Source organism: Dendropsophus ebraccatus, chromosome 1 (genome assembly GCF_027789765.1).
Source record: "Dendropsophus ebraccatus isolate aDenEbr1 chromosome 1, aDenEbr1.pat, whole genome shotgun sequence".
Taxonomy (NCBI): Eukaryota; Metazoa; Chordata; class Amphibia; order Anura; family Hylidae; genus Dendropsophus; species Dendropsophus ebraccatus.
Window position 1 is genome coordinate 144,004,932 of NC_091454.1, and position 22,682 is coordinate 144,027,613.

A 22,682-nucleotide genomic window follows, 5' to 3' on the forward strand; every position below is an offset into this window, starting at 1 on the left:
ATTGACTCCCAGATAATATCTGGCTGCAGCAGACAGAGAATATGACATTTTAATTGGCTTGGCTTGATTTCAAAGAAACCCAACAGTGGGTTAAAAAATCTTAACGGACAGGGGGTGAAATAAAAAAAAAAAACGATGCTTACCGCTCCACCCGCGCTGCACCACATCAAGGAGCTAATGAAAGAGGACACATTGCCACAGTGTTTGTAGCAAATTCTAGATTACATTCCTTAAGGATATGTTCACACTGAGCACTAGGCGAGGATTTGAAAAGGAAATTTTTCTCTTCTTGAGTTGGAGCAGAATTTGTACAGAAGAGGCACAGAATTTGAGCTAAATTTGAATGGAATTTGAGCGGAATTCGAGCAGAAAGTGGAAATTCAAAGCCCCTGATAGGGTGGTATTACACGAAGCGATTTTTTTCAATTAACGATTAACGATAAACGATCTCCAACGATCGCAATAGCGGTTGCCTAATAATCGTTCGTTTTACTACACGGAAAGATTATCGGTTATATTGGAGCAACAAAATTCAAGAACACTCCCCTTTCAATTTGCGAATGAACAGGGAACGGCTAACGACATCTTATTCAAACGAACGATGTGCGAACGATGTGTAAAAGACAAACGATAAAAATAGATTCAAAACCTATTAAACTACCAGCGACCAATCGTTCGTCGTTTAATCGTTGTCTACTATTACACTTAAAGATAATCGTTCAAATACGACCGATTGAACGATTATTCGAACGATAATCGCTTCGTGTAATACCACCCTTAGAGTTTGTTCATTGTGTGTGAATTCGATTGGAAGAACCAGCCAACGCCCAATCTCTCTCTGACCTGATTCACACAGGTCATACTGTGCTGGCAGGGAGCCGACACGCAGCTTCTTGCTTCTCCTGACTCCTCTTCTCTGGTGCTCGTGGGGTTAAGCCTTCAGGTGTAGGTAGCTGCTCCTGAGTCTTGCTCCATTCAGAGCACAGGAGCTGCTTTCTGGTTGCTATTGGTCTCCATCACTGCTGTCAGACTCCTTGCTCCTATCAGCGGCTGGGGCGGGAGTTCTGGCAGCATTTAGTCTTGACTTTACAGGCAGAAGTTGCCAGTGTATGTTTGGTGTCCAGCTACACCAGTGTATCCATTATACTGCTTGTTATTTGACACTTGGACTCTGCCTCATCCTTCTGTAATGCGTTACCTCTTGTGCTTGACCTTGGACTGGACTCCGTGACTTTGCTTACTGATTTTGACGTTACCTCCTGTTGCCGACTCGGACTGTCTGACCTGTTATTATGTACCTGTCTGTGTGTTCTGTCTACTGCCCTGTATCCCTAGTTAGGGCCCTATTCCACGGGACGATTATCGTTCAGATTATCGTTAAGTTGTTCGAATCTAAGCGATAATCGTTTGGTTGAATAGCAGTTAACGATTAATGACTGAATGAGAAATCGTTGATCGTTTAATAAGACCTGGTCCTATTTTTATCGTTGCTCGTACGCAAATCGTTCGCATTGAATAAGACGTCTGTCACGGCCGCGGCGGCGTCCCGTGTTCCGGGCCGCCGCCGCGACCTCCTCCTGCCCCATGCAGCCGCCGGGGTCCTTGTGCAGGGACCCGGCGCTGCTGCTAGTTCGGCCCCTGGGGGCGCCTCACTTCTCCTCCGCTCCTGTCTCCGTCTGTGCCGGCCGGCGCGCGCGTCCCCGCCTCCTAGGGCGCGTGCGCGCCGGCTGTCTCAGATTTAAAGGGCCAGTCCGTCCCTAATTGGTAGTTGCACCCAATCACTCCCTATAAATCCAAGCATGCCCTGTCCCTCGTGTTGGAGCCTCTACATGCTTCCCATAGCGTTTGGCCCAGCCCCCTGTTGTTCCTGATTCCTATCCGCTACCTGGTCCCAAGTCCTTGTTCCTGATACCTATCCGCTACCTGGTCCCTAATCCTTGTTCCTGGTTCCTGCTCCCCTGTCACTTCATTGCTCCTGTGTTCAGCCCGTCACCTGCGGTTACGCCTACAGACCTCTGCCAGCACCATCTCCTGCCTACTGCTCCTGCCACGCCTCGCCTGCCGTCACTAGCAACCAAGCCAGGGGTAGCGACCTGGGGGTCGCCTGCCGCAGCAAGTCCATCCCGCCTTGCGGCGGGCTCTGGAGAAAACCAGCGGCCCCTTAGACTCCGCTCCCTGGTGAGGTCAGTGCCATCGCTGGTGACTGTCCAGTGGATCCACTATTTCAGGCGTTACAGTAGGCTCCAACCATGGATCCCGGCGAGGTGCCTGATATCCGTGACATAGCCCGAGTGGTCGCCCAACAGGCGCAACAAATCCAGCAACAGTTGCAGCAGATCCAGCAACTCACTGCCGCCTTACAGCAGCATACTACAGCCCAGCGCACACCACCTCCTGCTGCTTTTTCTACACTTCAACTGGCTCTCCCAAGCAAATACTCTGGTGACTCCAAGTTGTGCAGAGGATTCCTGACCCAATGCACCATGCATATCGAACTTCTAAGCAGTCAGTTTGCCACCGAGCGCTCTAAAGTGGCTTTCATCATCAGCCTATTGGAAGGTAGAGCTCTGGCCTGGGCCACACCACTGTGGGACCAGACCCGCTTCTGCCATGAGGCGTAATGAGCATTCCGCCTCAGGCGGCAGATTCTGCGGTCCTGCAGGGGGCGGCAAAGTGTTCCCCCTGCTGTCATTTTAGTTAAGTTTCACTTAACTAAAATGACAGCAGCCCCGCAGCCGCTCACATGTCCCGCAGCATCCGTCCAGCCGCCCACACTCACGGATGTCCCCCATGTCCCGCCGGGCTCCAATGACGTCACACAGCAGCTCTCATCTTCCTCCAGGCTGTGGTGAGTGCCAGGGGTCGGCAGAGGTCGCGTTCAGGCATTCGGGACGGCGATTGGGACGGCGGGGGGTGAGTGTGGTCAGCAGGGGGGGGGTGGGGTGGCGGATGGCGGTGTTGGCGGCGGTATTCGGGTTGTTACGGGCGTGCACGGGGGGGGGGGGGGGAGTTGCCAGTGAGGGGGCGGCCACCTGAGGTTTGCCTCAGGCGGCGGGGAAGCCAGAATCGGCCGTGTGGGACCGTGATGATCCTGTGGCTGCTAATCTCCGAATTTTCCTGGCCGAGTTCCGCTCTGTCTTTGAGGAACCTGCCCGTGCGTCTTCGGCTGAGACTGCTCTCCTCAACCTATCCAAAGGAACTTCCTCTGTTGGTGACTACGCCATCCAGTTCCGCACCCTGGCGGCAGAATTAGACTGGAATGAGGCCGCTCTAATAGCCACCTTCAAGAGGGGCCTGTCCAGTCGGGTGAGAGACGTACTTTCCGCCCGAGACCTACCTACCTCCCTGAACGAACTCATCCTACTGGCCACCAGGGTCGATACTCGTTTTTCTGAGAGAGAGGAGGAGGTCTGGCATGAACGGCGACTAGGCCTGTCCCGTCGCCATCACCAGCTGGCGCCGGTCTTCCAGAATCCTGACGTTCCGGAGTCCCAGTCGACTCCTGAGATTCCTATGCAGGTGGAACGGGCTCACCTGACGCCTGATGAAAGACTTCGTCGTCTGGAGCTGAATCTCTGCCTCTACTGCGGTGGTTCGGATCACTTTCGGCTGAGATGTCCCCAACGTCCTCAAGCGTCCGGGAAACTCCAGCACCTAGGTCCGGTGGGAGAGGTCTCCCTGAGTGTGAATGCCACCTCTCCAAGTTTGTCTGTGCCAGTTTCCATCCAGACACCCTCAGGACAAACTCACCAGACTACTGCCTTTCTCGATTCTGGGTCAGCAGGCAGTTTTATTGCAGCTACATTGGTCCAGAGATGGCGGCTACCCGTGACCCCACTAGCCAGACCCTTGACTATCTCCTCGGTCACGGGCGAGATTCTTACCGACCATGTGCACTACCAGACCGCACCTCTAGTCCTCCAGGTGGGCACTTCACATCTGGAAAAGATCTCCTTCTACGTCCTGCCCCATTCTTCTTCCACCATCCTCCTGGGACTCCCTTGGCTGCAATTACATGCCCCTAAACTGGACTGGAGAACCGGGAAGATTCTCAGTTGGGGTCAGGACTGTTCCAACCAGTGTCTGAGGTCACCTCAGCCCAAGCATTCTATGCTGCTAGTTCGGCCCCTGGGGGCGCCTCACCTCTCCTCCGCTCCTGTCTCCGTCTGTGCCGGCCGGCGCGCGCGTCCCCGCCTCCTAGGGCGCGTGCGCGCCGGCTGTCTCAGATTTAAAGGGCCAGTCCGTCCCTAATTGGTAGTTGCACCCAATCACTCCCTATAAATCCCAGCATGCCCTGTCCCTCGTGTTGGAGCCTCTACATGCTTCCCATAGCGTTTGGCCCAGCACCCTGTTGTTCCTGATTCCTATCCGCTACCTGGTCCCAAGTCCTTGTTCCTGATACCTATCCGCTACCTGGTCCCTAGTCCTTGTTCCTGGTTCCTGCTCCCCTGTCACTTCATTGCTCCTGTGTTCAGCCCGTCACCTGCGGTTACGCCTACAGACCTCTGCCAGCACCATCTCCTGCCTACTGCTCCTGCCACGCCTCGCCTGCCGTCACTAGCAACCAAGCCAGGGGTAGCGACCTGGGGGTCGCCTGCCGCAGCAAGTCCATCCCGCCTTGCGGCGGGCTCTGGTGAAAACCAGCGGCCCCCTACACTCCGCTCCCTGGTGAGGTCAGTGCCATCGCTGGTGACGGTCCAGTGGATCCACTACTCCAGGCGTTACAACGTCGTTTGGTCATATGCAGTAGTGACAAACGCAATAGCGATGACAAGACAACCGCAAGAACGATCATAAGTAACGATTATCGTTCCATGTAAATGGGTGAACGATTTCAGGTCTTTCGCAATAGCGGTCGTTTGGATTGTTTATCGTTAACGATTATGTGAAAGATAATCATCCCGTGGAATAGGGCCCTTAGGCTAGGGACTGTCCCCCAGTCACTGCGCTGGGGTTAGCCTAGGGGGGCAAGTAGGCAGGGACAGGGGTTGTGGGTCAAGAGAAGGGACTGTCATCTTTCCGGACCCCAGGACTCCCTGACAGCCCCAATGAGTTCTATGGGATTTCTCTAGCAGAATTTGCCCAAAGAATTGACATTTCAATTCTTTGGGCAGAAGGCAGATCCACAGCGGAACATTCCACGCGTAAATTCCATTGTGTGAACAACATAGAAGAAATCCCATTGAACACAATGGGACATTGCTCTTTACATATTTTACAGGCGGAACATGCATAAAATTGAGCTTGAAATTCCTTGCCTATTCCTCAGTGTGATCATACATATCAGGGCTGTGAGCATTTAGACCTTAGGTCTAGCTGGACTGCACCAGAAGCCATATAAAGTACAGCCTCTCTAGAGGACTATTGTAATGCATTGGTCTGTGATCTTGGAACCTCAGGCAGACTTTATAAGGAGGGTCTACCCGGCTGACAACAATGGCAACTAGGTATCATGGTAACCAATCGGCACTCTGCGATTGCACTGTAGAGGTGCTGATCAGGGACCTGACGGCCCATCTATCATTTAGCCTTTTGAATGATGTAAGTATTGATCATGGCACTTATAGGGGTAAACTGCTGGTAAACAAACTGAAGTAACGGGAGTGACAGCAGAAGACCTGGCCTCCTACTTCAAACCTAAAATTTACACTATGCGCTTTGACATCACCTCCCAGCCACAAAGGTCTATAGATCCCATTCCCTCTCCCACTTCCTTATCACCCTTAGCTTTGCATCCACTGACAGAGACAGAATGCTACAAGCTCCTGTCATCCTACTACCTGCCCTAGTGACCCTATTCCCTTACAACTAATCCAGTCACTCTCTCCTGCTGTCACTACTCACCTCCCGACGATATTCAACCTCTCCATCTTTCCTTCCTCCTCTAAAAATTCTGTAATAACAGAAGAATGAAATAGTGAAAGTCAGCTCAACTCAGTAGTGAATTATAATAGGTCTGTTTCGGGCAGTAGCCCAGGGCCCTGAGCTTCTGGGGGGCCCAAGGCCACCTAAAAAGACTGATACTTTTAGTGGCAAAATGTCTTTTGACTACAGTTCTGCCATGATGTGCAAAAAATCGTGGCTTTTCTACAGCAATTTTGCATAATTCAGGGCATCATGACATTATCTATCCCGTACTATGAACACTAAGCTAGTGCTGCCATAGTTACAGTGTGTGTGGGGGGTCCGACACCGGCCTACCGCCAATTCAGCAATGGAAGAGAAATAGGTGGTGGTCCCAGCACTCCAGAATTAAAATTCCAAAAACTTTTATTGCATGTCAAGATAGATAAAAAGCTCAGACAGTGAAGGGGAAGAGGAATTATCAAACAATATGGGGAAGTTGGAAGAATGGAGATAAATGGGCATGATCTTATGATTAACGGGATGGTATATTTGATTGTGACCTATTTGTGTTCTATATTTTTTTGTCTGGTTTGCTCTTCTCGCAGTGGTGGCTCGGCGGGGGAGGGGTTGGAAGGGACTGGGCATGGGAGGTTGAGGGTGTAGGGGTGGACGGGGTAGGTTGGAAGAGATATGGGTTTATTTGCAAGGGTGGTAATGATAGGCTAATAGAATGAAATTGCTTGCAAGTGACTAAAGCTGATGGCAATAGTATAGAAGGGATAACTAAAAAAAAAGATAAAAAGAGAGCTCATGTAGTGGCTGCCAAAAAATGCGCGCTTAATCATGGTTAAAGGGGTTATCCAGCACTACAAAAAGATGGCCACTTTCCCTCTACTGTTGTCTCCAGTTTGGGTGGGGTTTTGAAACTCAGTTCCATTGAAGTAAATGGAGCTTTAATTGCAAACCACACCTGAACTGGAGACAACAGTGGGGGGAAAAGTGGCCATGTTTTTGTAGCGCTGGATAACCCCTTTAAGCAAGACCATGATTAAGCGTGCATGCGCGCGAAATGCATTGTTTTTTTGGCCAGCCACTACATGAGCTCTCTTTTTATCTATTTTGATATGCAATAAAAGTTTTTGAAATTTTATTTCTGGAGTGCTGGGACCACCACCTATTTCTCTTCCCTTCTGTAATAACCCCACTACTGAAAAAAACTCTCTTGACCCGTCAACCATCGACCCGTCTCTAATCTCTCTTTCATCTCTAAACTCCTGTAACGCCTGGTCTATTCTTGCCTAACCTGCTATCTCTCTGATAACTCTCTACTTCATCGCCTACAGTCTGGCTTCCGGTTCCTTCATTCCACTTAAACTGCTCTCAAAAAGTTGTCAAACGATCTCCTGAAAGCCAAGTCACCAAGAAACTACTCCTTGCTGTTTTTCTTTGATCTCTCGGCAACGGTTATGCTATACACAATTGGCTCCTCCTTTCAAGACTCTGCTCTCTTGGCCTCAAGGACTCTCCTGGTTTGCTTCCTACGGGTGGGTTCACATTGAGGAATTCTCGCAGATAAACTCCGCAAAATTCCGCCGGCTGTAAGCACTCACGGATGCGCGCCTTTCCGCCGGCTTCTGTCACGGCCGCGGCGGCGACCTCCCTCTGTCCCATGCAGCTGCCGGGGTCCTTGTGCAGGGACCCGGCGCTGCTACATGTTCGGCCCCGGGGGGCGCCTTACCTGGTCCCGCTCCTGTCTCCGTCTGTGCCGGCCGGCGCGCGCGTCCCCGCCTCCTAGGGCGCGCGCGCGCCGGCTGTCTCAGATTTAAAAGGCCAGTCCGCCCCTAATTGGTGTTGCACTCAACCACTCCCTATAAATTCCTACCCTGCCCCACTACAGGGGTTGGAGCCTCTATATGCTTCCCATAGCGTTTGGCCCAGCTCCCTGTTGTTCCTGACCTTAGTCCTTTTTCCTGTCTTCAGTCCTTGTCCCTAGTCCTTGCCCGCTGCCTTCCCATTGTTCCTGAGTCCTGTCCGCCACCTGCGAGCACGTCTACTATCCTCTGCCTGCACTATCTCCTGCCTACTGCTCCTGCCACACCTCGCCTGCCGTCACTAGCAACCAAGCCAGGGGTAGCGACTTGGGGGTCGCCTGCCGCAGCAAGTCCATCCCGCCTTGCGGCGGGCTCTGGTGAAAACCAGCGGCCCCTTAGACTCCGCTCCCTGGTGAGGTTAGTGCCATCGCTGGTGACGGCCCAGTGGATCCACTACTCCAGGCGTTACAGCTTCATAGACACCATTCTATGGGCCGGCTGATTTCGCATTCCGCCAAAAGAATGGACATGTCAGTTCTTTCGGCGGAATGCAGAATCAGCCGGCCCATAGAATGGTGTCTGTGGTGCAGGTGGAAAGGCGCACATCTGTGAGCGCGTATAGACAGCGGAATTCTGCGGAGTTTATCCGCGAGAATTCCTCAATATGAACCCACCCTCACTCTCTGACTGTTCATTCAGTGTATCCTTCTCTGCCTCTATTTGTTATTCTTTACCTCTTACTGTTGGGGTTCACCAAGGATCACTCCTCCCTCTGTACAGGCCCTATTGGACAGACCATCAGCATTTGGCCTTCAATACCATCTCTACACTAATGACAGTCAGCTATACACCTTTTTTCTGTGACATCACTCCTGAATTCCTCCAAAATACCAGTGACAGTCTTTCTGCTATCTCTAGTATTATGACCTCTCTATTTCTTTTTTTTTTTTTAACATAGTTTATTGAAGTTTTACATAAATACAGGGTCATAAAAAACAATCATACCATTAGTGAATTATATATAAAGTACGACAGGTATATAAAATTAAATAACATAACAAAGCATAACTCTATTTCTCGAGCTCACTCTTTCTATAATGGAACTTCTTGTATACCCTCCCTGTAACCAACTTAAACCTGACATCTCACTATCAGTCTGTGGTACTAGCATAACTCCTGTACATTAAACTCAATGTCTTGTGGTTATGTTAGACTCTGATCTATCTTTTACTCCCTATAGTCAAGATCTTGCACACTCCTTTCACCTACAACTCAAAAAAAAAAAAAAAAATCTCCAGAATCCGCCCATTTCTTACCATTGATACAGCTTAGACTGTTAGTGTCACCCTGATCCATTCTTGACTACTGTAACTCCCTACTAATTGGTCTACATTTCTCTAAACCCTCACCTCTCCAGTCTATCCTGAATGCAGCAGCCAGACTTATCTCCCTCTGCAGCCATTACACTGCCGTCTCCCCCCATGCAAGTCACTGTACTGGTTGCTTATTAAATCCAGGATTCAGTTCAAACTCCTCACCCTCACCTATAAAGCTCTTCACAATTCTGCTCCTACATACATCTCCTCTCTTATCTCCACCTACCATCCTACCCGTGCTCTATGTTCTGCTAAAGAACTTACTCTAACATCTTCCATAATCAGAACCTCTCACTCCTGTCTCCAAGGCTTCTCTCGTGCTGCATCAGTTCTCTGGAATGCTTTACCCAAAGACATTAGACCCATTCCCAACACTCACAGTTTTGAGTGTACCCTAAAGACTCAACTTTTCAGGCGTGCTTATAACATTCCTAAACCTTTTACTCTATATCTTAGACGGTTCCATGCACTGTAGCTAAACTGGCTCACCCAAACATATAGGCACTTTCCGAATCTATGTACAACGACTGGACCGTTTGCAAGCCCTTACTGCCTCTTGTGTCACTCCCAGTGTGGTGTCCCTCCACGGGTGTTGCTTATTGTTGCACCCTTCGCAAAAGTCTGTACTCCAAGTAAACTGTGGTAATGAAGCAGTACCTAAGTTTTACCACAAGATATCACTGTTGTATGTAACTGTACTTATGTTTTACACAGCTGCAGGTAACCAAAGGGTTATTGTTTATTGTGATCTGTACACCAATGAGGACCTTCTCTTCTTCTCTACCTGTCTCTGAGCTCCTTTCTTCTATGCTTGTCTTCTCCACCACTCACAGGGGATATTATACCACCTGTAGGAGGTTGTCACATGCGAAGAGGAAGCATACACCCACTTTAGTCGGTAGTTTTGGTATGGTCGTTAAGTAGAGAGGAGGCAGAACAAGTTGGTCCCTGTTGTGGTGATGCCAGGAGTATCGCCTGTGACTTCTATTGGCTGCTGTGGCCATCTGCTTCAGGAAAGAATAACCAATGCACCAACCAGAATCTAAACCGGAGATCAGCATAGGATCGGAGAGGTACCTGTTTGTTGTTTTTAATGCATTTAGGGGCATTGAGTCCTCTGCAGATAGAATATGGACATTCTGGCATTAATGCAGACAGTACATATAAAAAAGGTAATACCATTGTCATTTTCACCTCATATCAGCATATTTAGCACATGTAGTTTATTCTTGATATACCTTTTTCCTTGAACTGTAAAATCATACATCTAATCAGTGTCACTTAAGCATATTTGTTACCATAGCAACAAAGTATTGAAGCAATTGTTTGCTTTACTTCTTTTCAATCACCTGGAATTCTGGTAAGGTCATTGAAGGAACAGGTATACTTTGTCCTCATTTTGTCAGGATTATGGCTATAGAGAAGTACACTGCCTGTTTGCTCTCAGTTTTGATTGGCAGACCTGAGGTAAATTAATATTCAATATTACCTTCTGCCATACAAAAGTGATTGGGGGCAATCCAAAGTTTAAAGGGGTTGTTTGGGCAGGGGACTTGTGATATATGGCTGGGGAGGGAGTGACTGAAAATAATAAACTGCAGTCCATTTCTGATTTGCTCAGGGGGCCTACAATGTCACAACCTTAGAAGCGGCCACACAGCAGGAGCAGTAAGATACAGATGGCGGCTTAGGAGCCAGAGAGATAAGTGCAGTTTTTCATTTTCAGTCACCCCTTCACCAGCCTTATACCAAAAAAGTCCCCTGCCTGGAAAACCCCTTTAACTACTAGCCTTTATATAAAAAGAATTAAAAGATTATACAGTTTTCCCTCAAGTTACAATATTTTCATCATATAATGGTCTTTCCTAGACCATTGCACCTTAAAGTATTACTGTCATAATCAACAGTATAAGTGAAGTAAAGCAAGTTTGCAATGTACAGTTTTTTGTTGTCATTATCATGCTGTAAAACAAAGCTGAACTTACCAGAAATCCAGGCCCATTCTCCTAAAGGCAGAATTTTAGATCTGTGCTGATTACAATGTACAAATATATGAATGGACAGTACAAAGATCTTTGTAGTGATCTTTTTACTCCTAGGTCCAGTGGCGGATTATAATGTGGGCGGTTTGGGCGGCCGCCCGGGGCCCGAGGCTCTGGGGGGGCCCATGCCACGCTGCCCACATCATAATCCGCCACTGACTTTCTTGTACTGTCCCCCGGCTGATGCGTGGCTGCCGGGGGTGTCCTGTCCTATCCCTGGCAGCGTGCGCATCAGAGAGCTCCCTGTGCGCCTGTGGCTGTGACTACCGGCGCACGGGGAGCTCTCTGATGCGTGCGCTGCTGGGGATAGGACGGGACAACCCCGGCAGCCGGGGACATCAGCCGGGGGACAGACCAGGAGGCAAGAGGCTCGACGGGGGAACGGATGGCAGGAGAGTTGTGTTTTTTTTTGTTGTTTTTTTTTGTGTTATCTGCTGACTGCTGTGCACAGAGGGGGAAGAGGGTGACCATCTATAAGGGGGGGGGGAAGAGGGGGAACATCTATAAGGGGGGGAAGAGGGAAGAGGGGGACCATCTATAAGGGGAGGGAGAGGGGGACCATCTATAAGGGGAGGGAGAGGGAAGAGGGGGACCATCTATAAGGGGGGAAGAGGGGGACCATCTCCTATAGGATTAGCACCCTCCTCTTCTGACATCCTCTGTGCTGCTGTGACCTCCCCTATAAGATCAGCACCCTCCTCTCCTGACATCCTCTGTGCTGCTCAGACCTCTCCTAAAGATCAACACCCTCCTCTCCTGACATCCTCTGTGCTGCTGTGACCTCCCCTATAGATCAGCACCCTCCTCTCCTGACATCCTCTGTGCTGCTGGGACCTCTCCTATAGGATTAGCACCCTCCTCTCCTGACATCCTCTGTGCTGCTGTGACCTCCCCTATAAGATCAGCACCCTCCTCTCCTTACATCCTCAGTGCTGCTGGGACGCTGTGACCTCTCCTATAAGATCAGCCCCCTCCCCTCCTGACATCCTCTGTGCAGCAAGGGACCAAACATTATGTTTATTTGGGCCAGCAGGGAGAGGAGGCAGGCAGTGTTTTTTGGGGGCAGTAGTGGATTACAATGTGGGCAGATTGACCGGAGGGGGCAGGTTGGGTGGACAGCCCAGGGCCCAGGGTACATTTAATCCGCCACTGCCTAGGTCTGTAACCATGACAAAGGGGCATCCTCTAAGTCAGGGGTGTAACTACCACTGTAGCAGCCATAACGCTTGCCTGCTCCTGCAATACACTGAGTCCGCCTGAGCTGTCATGATTTCTAGCACCAGGTGGGCCTCCCGGTTCTGCAAATGTCTCTTTAACTGCAAGCACTCCTGACGTGTACTTGCAGTTATGACTAGACTAGACAGCTTACTGGTCAGTCGGGAAGGGGGGCCCAATCAAAAGTTTTTTATGGGGCTCAGTCATTTTTAGTTACGCCCCTGCTCTACATCTAGAAGAAAGGTTTCACCATCAGCACACATGCGGATTCATTACTGTAAGAGCAGTAAGACTATGGAACTCTCTGCCACATGATGTTGTCATGGCTGATTTATTAAATACGTTCAAGGGAGGCCTGGATGCTTTTCTTGAAAAATATAATATTACAAGTTATGGGCATTAGATTTCTGGTGATACGTTGATCCAGGGATTATTTTGATTGCCATTGGAGTAAGGAGAGTTTTTCCCCTGTGATGGTGCAATTGTTATCTGCCTCTTAGGGGTTTTTGCCTTCCCCTAGATCAACACAGGAGGGTTTCTCTTGGTTGAACCTGATGGATTCTTGTCTTCTTTCAACCTTATTAACTATGTTACAACCCCCATGATGTCATGCTGACAGTTCATGATTGGGGTTGTAGTTCTGCCAGCTAAAGAGCCACATGTTGCAAAACTACAACCCCCTACATGAACTATCAGTATGACATGCTGGGCGTTGCAGTTCTGCCAGCTGAAGAGAGACATGTTGCAAAACTACACCCCCATCATGAACTTTCAGCATAATTGATGGGGGTTGTAGTTCTACCAGCTGAAGAGCCACATGTTGCAAAACTTCAACTCTCATCATGAACTGTCAGGCACAGAGCCACAGATTGCCCCACTCCCTCTGTATACACAATCTCTACAGTGTCCAGTGCCCCCCCCGAGTACAAATTCTTCATGGTGTTCCCAGCCTCTGCTCACTCACCCCTGCTTACTCATTGGTCATAAAGAGACAAGTGGTAGAGCAGTCAGCCCAACAGAAAGGTGAGCAAAGAGCAGCACATAATTTGGGTGGGGACCAAGCAGGTGTGTGGCATGCAGTCCAGTCGTAGCTGCATGATCCATGGGTCTGTGGGACCTAGGCATGCAAGCAGCTGCAATAAAGAAGTCAGGGAGTTCAGTTAGTGGCAATGGGGGTCGGGTCAGGATAAGCTGCTGAGGGTTATTTCATTTTATGTTTGTGTGTACTATACAGAACACTAAAATGTCCCCTACAATTGAGTGCCGAGCCGGGATCAACGCCATTATGGCGCTGACCCCGGACGGGATAAGACGTGTGGATCCTCCCCACTAGACACCAGGAAAGTGCTGCAGTAAGTAATCGGATGCAGCTGTCCACTTTGACAGCGGCATCTGATTACTGTATTAGCGGGCACGGCAATCGGACCGTGCCCGTTAATAGCCACGGTCCCGGGCTACGAGCGGGGAGGTGGCCCTGGACGTTCGGGTACGTCCAGGGTCGCCTAGGGCAGTGCTTCTCAAACTGTGAGGCGGGCCTCACCAGTGAGGCGCCCCCTAGTTGTTGGTGAGGCCCAGCTGGGGAGCCAGTTTTCACAAATGTAACTATGATCTGCACAGTCCTTTTGCTGTTTGCAAAAATCTCAATTTTAGCAACAATATTAATTTATTTTGTACTTGCTTCATTAGTATATAGAGCTTGGGAGATGGGTAAAAGGTAGCCCTAGCATTATTCTTAGCTTTTAAATGGACTTCCACCACAGATAGTGAGGCCCAGGTGCCCTCTTGGTCAGTCCGGTGAGGCCCAGGCATTGCCTTGGTCTTTTGGGTGAGGCTCCATTAGAAAAAGTTTGAGAAGCACTGGCCTAGGGGTTAAAGGGTGTTCTCATCTTCTAAACTTTATTGATATATATTAATGAATTATTTGATAGAAAATGAAAAAGTAAGCAATTCTGCAAATGCTTTTTATTAGCAAAATTACTCACTTTAGTATTTTAGTCCTATCCTCTTACTGTATAGTCGACAACTTGTTGCCTAGGTTACCGACCACTGCTCTGTTAGTGGTGTCCAGGATACCCGGGAGCTGTAAGCATGCTTTTTACCCCCTTTATGTCTCTGTCTGACATCACAGACATCTCCAAGGCTTATGGATTGTCCATAAAGGCATGTGTAATCTCAATGAAGGAATGAGCTGAGCTGATCCAGCTCAGCATCACTATGTCCCAACCTCACTCACCCCATGCCCCCCCCCATCCTACCAAGCCAGAAATTGAGAGCAGGTTTTTATATCTTCCCATATTGGCCTGGTCCCTCCTCTGAGTGCTCATCATGGAAGCGGGAAGAAGAGAGAAGAATGGGGGATTTGGCATTGCCAAATAGTAGCTGGTAGAATTATTGGGGGACAGGGGCTAGGTAGGTATGTTTTTGTTCTATTTTGTATGTTGCCTGGCACAATATTAATTTTATGTAGGGCTGGAATTTGTTTTTGTTTTTTTTTTGTTTTTTTATACATATTTTTATAATGGGCAAGGTGGTATTTTAAACTTTTATTGGGGGGGGGGGTTATAAGGGTTTTTTCTAATAGTTTTAAACTTTTTTTTTTTATTACACTTTTTTTTACACTTTTATTTTACAGTCTAACCTGCAATCATTAGTTTGCATATGACATGGAGAGAGAGGAGCAGCTGCACATCACACCTATGGCTGATACTAATGCCGCTACGCTTATTTTAAAAAACCAACGCCAGGATGTTAGTATATAATTTGATCAAACCATACTGCCCCGTGTACCACGTGCAGGTCCCCTAGTTCACACGGGTCCCTACGCTAACTCCGCCAGCCCCGCAAAGCGTGCACATGCAGGGAAGGGAGGCAATGGAATGGCCCTGCAACCCTAATGTCACAGGACCAAACACACAATGCCCCACCAAAACCCAGCCGGCACCACCAGTGGGGAAGGCTGCCCCCAAACAACACAAGTATGAATATGGTATTGCACTCACCATTGCTGCTGCAGACAGAATGGGAAAGACATAAGGTACTGACATGTGAGTACAGGTATATCCTGCCAATTTGGGTCATGTGGGTCTTACGAAGGGAGTGCCAGCTGCTCAGAAAAGGGACCACTATAAAATATGACATGGAGAGAGAGGAGCGGCTACACATCCCACTAATGGCTAATACTAATTCCGCTAGGCCTATTTTAAAAAACCAACGCCAGGATGTTGGTATATAATTTGATCAAACCATATTGCCCCGTGTACCACGTGCAGGTCCCCTGGTTCACACGGGTCCCTACGCTAACTCCACACCGTGTCGGTCAGGAACCGCCAACCCCGCAAAGCGTGCACATGCATATACTGATCTATGCTAAGCCAGAGCATAGCACAGATCAGTACTATCGGCGACTGGTACATAGTCTGCCTGAGAGCAAACTCTATCTACAGAACGCCGGTACGACAGGACAGAGGTAGGTGTTTTACTCCTGCCCATCAGTACAAGTGATAGGGACCCCTGCAACATGGCGTCCATGGGGTCCTGATCAGTCCGTAACAGGTGCTTAACCAGTCACTGACTTCCTTAAATGCCACGATCGCTATAGATTGTGGTGTTAAAGGGGTTAATGACAGGCAGCTGCGGGATGTCATTATCTTCGGCTCTGCACACACTGATGCGTGTGGGTCCGCTCACACTGCAGCGGTCCTACACACATCTTAAGCCCCTAACAGTAAGGAACATATATACACATTCCTGCTGCAAGGCGCATCTGCAGCAGGAACGTATATATATATGTATTGCTGACGTAAAGGGGTTAAGTGGTGCTGAATCGGCGGTCATGTATCATATAATTATGTATCTCGGCCTCAAAGTTTTTTTTACACACCTTCTACAGCCCCCCTCATCCGGCACAGTGTAACTTAAGAGCCCTATTACATGTAGCGATAATCTGCTGAATCAGGCCAATTTGGAAGATCATCGCTCCATGTAATAAACACAACGATCATCAGCTGATGTCTTTAGGTCCTGATCTAAAATCATTGCCCCCGTGTGTGCATCACTATGTGTAACATCGATGCATGGCCAACGGCTGACAATTGTGTAAAAAAATATTCAATATTCAAATATACAATTGTGTAAAAAAAAGTTCATATATAGCTGACCACGCTCCCCAGTGCTTCTGCCCGCTGTCCCCAGACGCCGATGGAAATATAGAGCCAGTGGCCCATCACTTCAGAGGCCGGCTCTGCAGTACTTGCAGCGGCTGCGGGGCTGGGCAGAACACAGGAAGGTACCGGGAGCTGGCAGAAGCAACGGGGAGCATGGTCAGGTATGTATAAACTTTGTTATTTTACACTAAGTAAGGGCTGCACAGAAATCACTATCAATGGCCGTGCAGCCCTTGCTGCACAGTGGTCGAGCCGTGGAATAGGCTCATAACTGTTCAAACAAATTGAGGCTTTACAGAGTAACAAAACATTATATAATTAAAACAATAGAACTGAAGGCCCTGCACACAAAAGCTTATAGTTTATAAGCATATACATATTTTATTTAGAAAGACAAATTGCTAGCCTCCTATTCTGAAAAAAAAAAAACATCCTGAGACTCTCCCGGAAGTGCTAAGAAATAAAATATAAAATACAATGTAATTTCACTGGAGCGCTATTGTTTTTGTTCCCCCTGACAAACAAGTTATAGATATCTTTCATACTAGAGTACAATAGAAAGCAGGTTACCAAGTTATATATGTGTCTTATAATATTAAATTATGCAGCCGTCTGCCGTCATTATTGCTGAAGTGATAAAAACTATGATAAAAAGTGGCATGTTCATTATTGCTGCTGGATTTGCAGGCACAAGGAGAAGTGTTTTTTTTATAACATCTATATGTATAGTTGGTGCTGCTATTGTATGGTGGGTGAGAATGTATCCCTGTTAGCAATTATCTTGGAAAAGTTATGCATCAATACAAGGCTTGTCTCATCATGGCAGCCCTTTGGATTTATTTTATTAGGGCATATGGACATCAGAAAGGGGAGGGGGTCCTGCTTGAGAGACCCCTCTATGTGCTAAATGGAGAGCTGCTGACTTAGGGTACCATTACATGAAGCGATTTTTCAACGATTAACAATAAACAATCTCAAACGACTGTTATTGCCAACGACCTGAAATCACTCGCCCAATTACACGGAACGATGATTGTTACTTATGATCGTTCTTGCAGTCGTCTTGTCATTGCTATTGCTTTCGCTGCTACTGCAAACAACCGAACGACGTCTTATTCCATGTGAACGATCAACTATAAAAATAGGTCCAAACGCTATCAAACGACTAACGATTTCTTCTTGGTCGTTTAATCGTCTGCTATTACAGTCATGGCCAAAAGTTTTGAGAATGACACAAATATTATATTTTCACATGATCTGCTGCCCTCTGGTTTTTATGTGTGTTTGTCAGATGTTTTTATCACATACAGAAATATAATTGCAATCATATTATGAGTAACAAAAGCTTATATTGACAGAATGAGTTAATGCAGCAAGTCAATATTTGCAGTGTTGGCCCTTCTTCTTCAGGACCTCTGCAGTTCTCCCTGGCATGCTCTCAATTAACTTCTGGATTAAATTCTGACTGATAGCAGTCCATTCTTGCACAATCAATGCTTGCATTTTGTGCATTTTGGTTTTTGGTTGTCCACCCCTCTCTTGATGATTGACCACAAGTTCTCAATGGGATTAAGATCTGGGGAGTTTCCAGGCCATGGACCCAAAATCTCTATGTTTTGTTCCCTGAGCCATTTAGTTATCACCTTTGCTTTAGAAAGGGCATTGTTGATCGCCAAACTGCTCTTGGACGGTTGAGAGAAGTTGCTCTAGGAGGACATTCTGGTACCATTCTTTCTTCATGGCTGTGTTTTTAGGCAAGACTGCGAGAGAGACAATTCCCTTGGCTGAGAAGCAACCCCACACATGAATGGTTTCAGGATGCTTTTAGTTGGCATGAGACAAGACTGGTGGTAGGGCTCACCTCGTCTTCTCCGAATAAGCTGTTTTCTAGACGTCCCAAACAATCGGAAAGGGGATTCATCAGAGAAAATGACTTTACCCCAGTCCTCAGCAGTCCACTCCCTGTACCTTTTGCAAAATATCAGTCTGTCCCTGATGTTTTTTTCTGGAGAGAAGTGGCTTCTTTGCTGCCCTCCTTGAGACCAGGCCTTGCTCCAAGAGTCTCTGCCTCACAGTGCGTGCAGATGCACTCACACCTGCCTGCTGCCATTCCTGAGCAAGCTCTGCACTGCTGGTAGCCCGATCCCGCAGCTGAAACACTTTTAAGAGGTGGTCCTGGCGCTTGCTGGTCTTTCTTAGGCGCCCTGGAGCCTTTATGGCAACAATGGAACCTCTCTCCTTGAAGTTCTTGATGATGCGATATATTGTTGACTGAGGTGCAATCTTTCTAGCTGCCATACTCTTCCCTGTTAGGCCATTTTTGTGCAGTGCAATGATGACTACATGTGTTTCTTTAGAGATAACCATGGTTAACAGAAGAGAAACAATGATGCCAAGAACCAGCCTCCTTTTAAAGTGTCCAATGGTGTCATTCTTACTTAATCATGACAGATTGATCTCCAGCCCTGTCCTCATCAACACCCACACCTATGTTAATGGAGCAATCACTGAAACGATGTTAGCTGGTCCTTTTAAGGCAGGGCTGCAATGATGTTGAAATGTGTTTTGGGGGATAAAGTTCAGTTTCTAGGCAAGTATTGACTTTGCAAGTAATTGCTGTTAAGCTGATCACTGGAGTATATGCAAATTGAAATTTTAAAAACTAATGCAGAAGACTTTGTAAAAATAAATAATTGTATCATTCTCAAAACTTTTGGCCATGACTGTACACTATATAATTATCGTTTAAATCCGAATGATCTAACGATTTTTCGAACAATAATCGTTCGGTGTAACAAGGCCCTTACCCTTAGAGATTGCCTTGCTCTGTTGGACCTAGGTATTCTGTTATAATACATATAGAGCTGGGTAATACCGTATTTTTCGGACTATAAGGGTATATTCACAGGGGCGGGCTCGCAGTGAGATTCTCGCTGCGAGCCCGGCAGGTCCTGTCAGTTCCCATAAACTACATACTTGCTGCGGTCTAAACGACCGCAGCGAGTATGTAATTATACCGCGCTTAACCCCTTCTACTCCCGCCGGCTGTAAGCAGCATACATTACCTGTCCTTGCTGCACGGGTCCGGCGTCCTGCTCTCCCGTACGGCCAATTAGTGTGTTGCCCAGCCGCAGCCACTGATTGGCCGGGCGGGAGAGCAGGACGCCGGACCCGTGCAGCAAGGACAGGTAATGTATGCTGCTTACAGCGGGGGAGCCGGCGGGAGTAGAAGGGGTTAAGCGCGGTATAATTACATACTCGCTGCGGTCGTTTAGACCGCAGCAAGTATGTAGTTTATGGGAACTGACAGGACCTGCCGGGCTCGCAGCGAGAATCTCGCTGCGAGCCCGCCCGTGTGAATATACCCTAAGGCACACTTAAAATACTATGATTTTCTAAGAAATTGTAAGTGCGCCTTATAGTCCAGTGCGCCTTATATATGGACCGGGATAGCTCCGGCCTCCATGGCGCAGATTGGCTGCCGACCTCACATCTCCCCACCACACAGAACAGCGCAGCGCTCCCTCACCTGGACTCCCGGCCCATGGCTCCGCAGGCCTTTCCTGCTGTCCCGCTCTCCCACTCTCAAGGTGTCCCGCTCTCTCCAGCAGTAGTAAGCTGAGTGTCAGGGATGCACAGATTGTCAAAGGGATCCTCTACAGGCAAGGACTTAACAGGAGCGGAGGCAGGCAGAAATGGATGCAGAAGAGGGCCTGAGCGCTGCTGTGCTGAGGAGCTGTCTGAATTCCGAAGGGGAGGGGGAGTCCGAGTGGAGGCAGAGGGGAACTGATGCTGCGGCTCTGCGGCTAAGCCCGGCAAGGGTCCGGGGGAGCCGGTATTTGCAGGCAGGCTGTTCCGATTGTTACCTCTGTCAGATGAGGGAAGAGCTATGGGCTCCCTGTGTGTCCCCGCTGATGCTGTGTGTGACGGAGCAGTCTGCCACACCGCTCCGCCGCCGGCATATGAGCAGGATGGAGGGGGAGCCGCAGGGACTCCGGCGCCATGTTGCTTTGACCGGGCAAAGGGGAGATAGGCTTCCAGCTTCCTCCGTGCTTCCTCCGCCAAACTTATACACTATAATGCGGTGCGCCTTATAGTCCGGTGCGCCTTATAGTCCGGTGCGCCTTATATATGAACCTAGATGGCTTAGCAGGCTAAAATTGGAGGTGCGCCTTATAGTCCGGTGCGCCTTATAGTCCGAAAAATACGGTATATATATATATATATATATATATATATATATATATATATAAAACACTTACTAATTCTTTTCTTAAAGGAGGTATTTAAATCTCATGCATGCATGTCTATAGGTTATGCCATAAATGTCTGATTGGGGGTGCCCCACTCTCCTCCCGCCTGCCTGCTCATGGTGCTTTGTTGTTTACATAAAGTCTGTTACAGTTAGGCTACATTCACACATCAGTATCTTTTCAAGGATGAAAATCTGGATCCTCTATTTTTCATCTCCAATCTGCAAAAAATCATCTGTTTTACATTCATATTGTGTTCCGTATTTTTATCCATTTTTTTGCAGATCCGCAAAAAAAGTTGTAGTGAAGGAGAAAAAAGGGGATGGCAAAAATGATGTCATTAGCTGTCCCAACCCCCCATAAAGGTTACATAGCCATCTGGGGCCATTTTACAGCCATTTCTATCAGGCAGGATATTTCTGGCAGGAGGAGTTTGGTGATGTCATAAAAAACAAATCCGTGATCCGGATGGTTTTGCGGACGGTTTTGCAGATTGAAATGTACTCTCTGCAAATTTTGCACTCTCCATAGACTTTAATAGGGGTGTTCGTTCCGTAATCACGGACTGTATTACAACACGGTCCGTATTTTCATCACTGATTGCTGATCCGCAAATTTACTGGATGTATGAGTAGCACTATAGAAAATAATGGGTTGTAACGGGTTCAGTATTTACAGGTCCGTGAAAATCTATTTATTTATTTTTCTACAATGAAAAGAATTTCTTTGTATGTTTTACTAGCAAACATTATGCTCCAGTCATTGGTGTACACTCATTGGATACAACAGTTATCTAAATGCACACACAAAATGAAGTTGTATGTTGGCATTTGTCCTGTGAAAAATGTCCTTGTCCAGCTTAAGTCTGGTGTATCTGCATATTCAGGATGGTTGTGTTCTGTAACCTTGCTGGGAGAAATGAATCATTCTAGATGTATAATGTGATAAAACTGTGCATTGTGATGCACTAATTAATCATATTGTCATTTAACACTTTGGTGGAGGGTGAACTACTGAACTATTGTACAGATAGATACAGGGAGATAGTCACCATTCATTCCTAATGTTTTTCTTCATCATAATAACATTTGGAACACCACTATTATTACCTAATTTTAAAATTAGGAAAACTGCACCATATATACAGGGTTTTCAAGCTTATTTACACATTACACCCAATATCTTCCTCCTCAAGTAATCTGCAACAAACAACATAGGCTTTATCTCAAGTATATCTCCTTACTTGTTCCTCTTCTGTTAGTCCTAATGTACACAAATTTGCGATCCATCACACAATCAGCCAATCAGTGGCTGTGTGGTGTCCCACCACAGGTGTTTTTCTCTCTCCTGTGCACCTCTCAAAAAGCTCTTTCTTTCAGACAAAAAGTGGTGACGAGGTATTCTAAAGATTCACTACTAGATGTCAGTATTTTCTATGTCTATGTATTGCACAGGTGAAGTCAGTAATGGGTTATGGTTTTAAGTATACCATTTGTTTATTACTGACCAATAGGTGCTCTTTGCTTTGCAGCCTATCTCTTTTCTTCTTTCTTCTGCACATACTCATCTCCACTACTCACAGGTAGGCATACAGAGGCCCTTGTAGGAGGAGTTACATGGTGGAGGAGGTGCAGTTCAGTCTTATCCAGATTCTTAGGGAGGAAAGACGCAAAAACCTACTGTTCTTGCAGTAGTTAAGCCAGAACCTGGCTGATGCCAGGTACCCTGTCGGGGACAACAAGTTCAGTTCAGTGCAGCCTAGTCTAGTCACGCAAGTGTGCAGATGCAGCTAGAGACCAACAGTTCTTTATCTACCTCTACTATATCTACTATGCAGTGCTAAGCACTTTAAAGGAAGAGGTCACCGAGGAACACCCTAACCCACACTGAGAACACACAGAGCAGGGCAGTATCCTGAAACAAGAGGAACTAGCCTCAATAGGACAAAGTTACCTTTAAGAAGGTCTACGTATCC

At 47.6% G+C, this 22,682-nt stretch overlaps 1 protein-coding gene across 2 annotated transcripts in view; it reads right to left on the reverse strand.

The window, feature by feature from the left end:
• The window catches only part of INSYN1 (inhibitory synaptic factor 1), a 41,136-nt gene extending 21,077 nt beyond the window's left edge, over positions 1-20,059 (reverse strand). Inside the window, exon 1 of one of the 2 annotated variants that reach the window (XM_069956366.1) lies at positions 19,984-20,059. The gene's annotated coding sequence lies outside the window, so the exon portion shown is untranslated. The remainder of the gene's footprint in view (positions 1-19,983) is intronic. The other variant, XM_069956363.1, reaches the window with a different exon arrangement.
• Between the last annotated feature and the right edge of the window lie 2,623 nt (positions 20,060-22,682).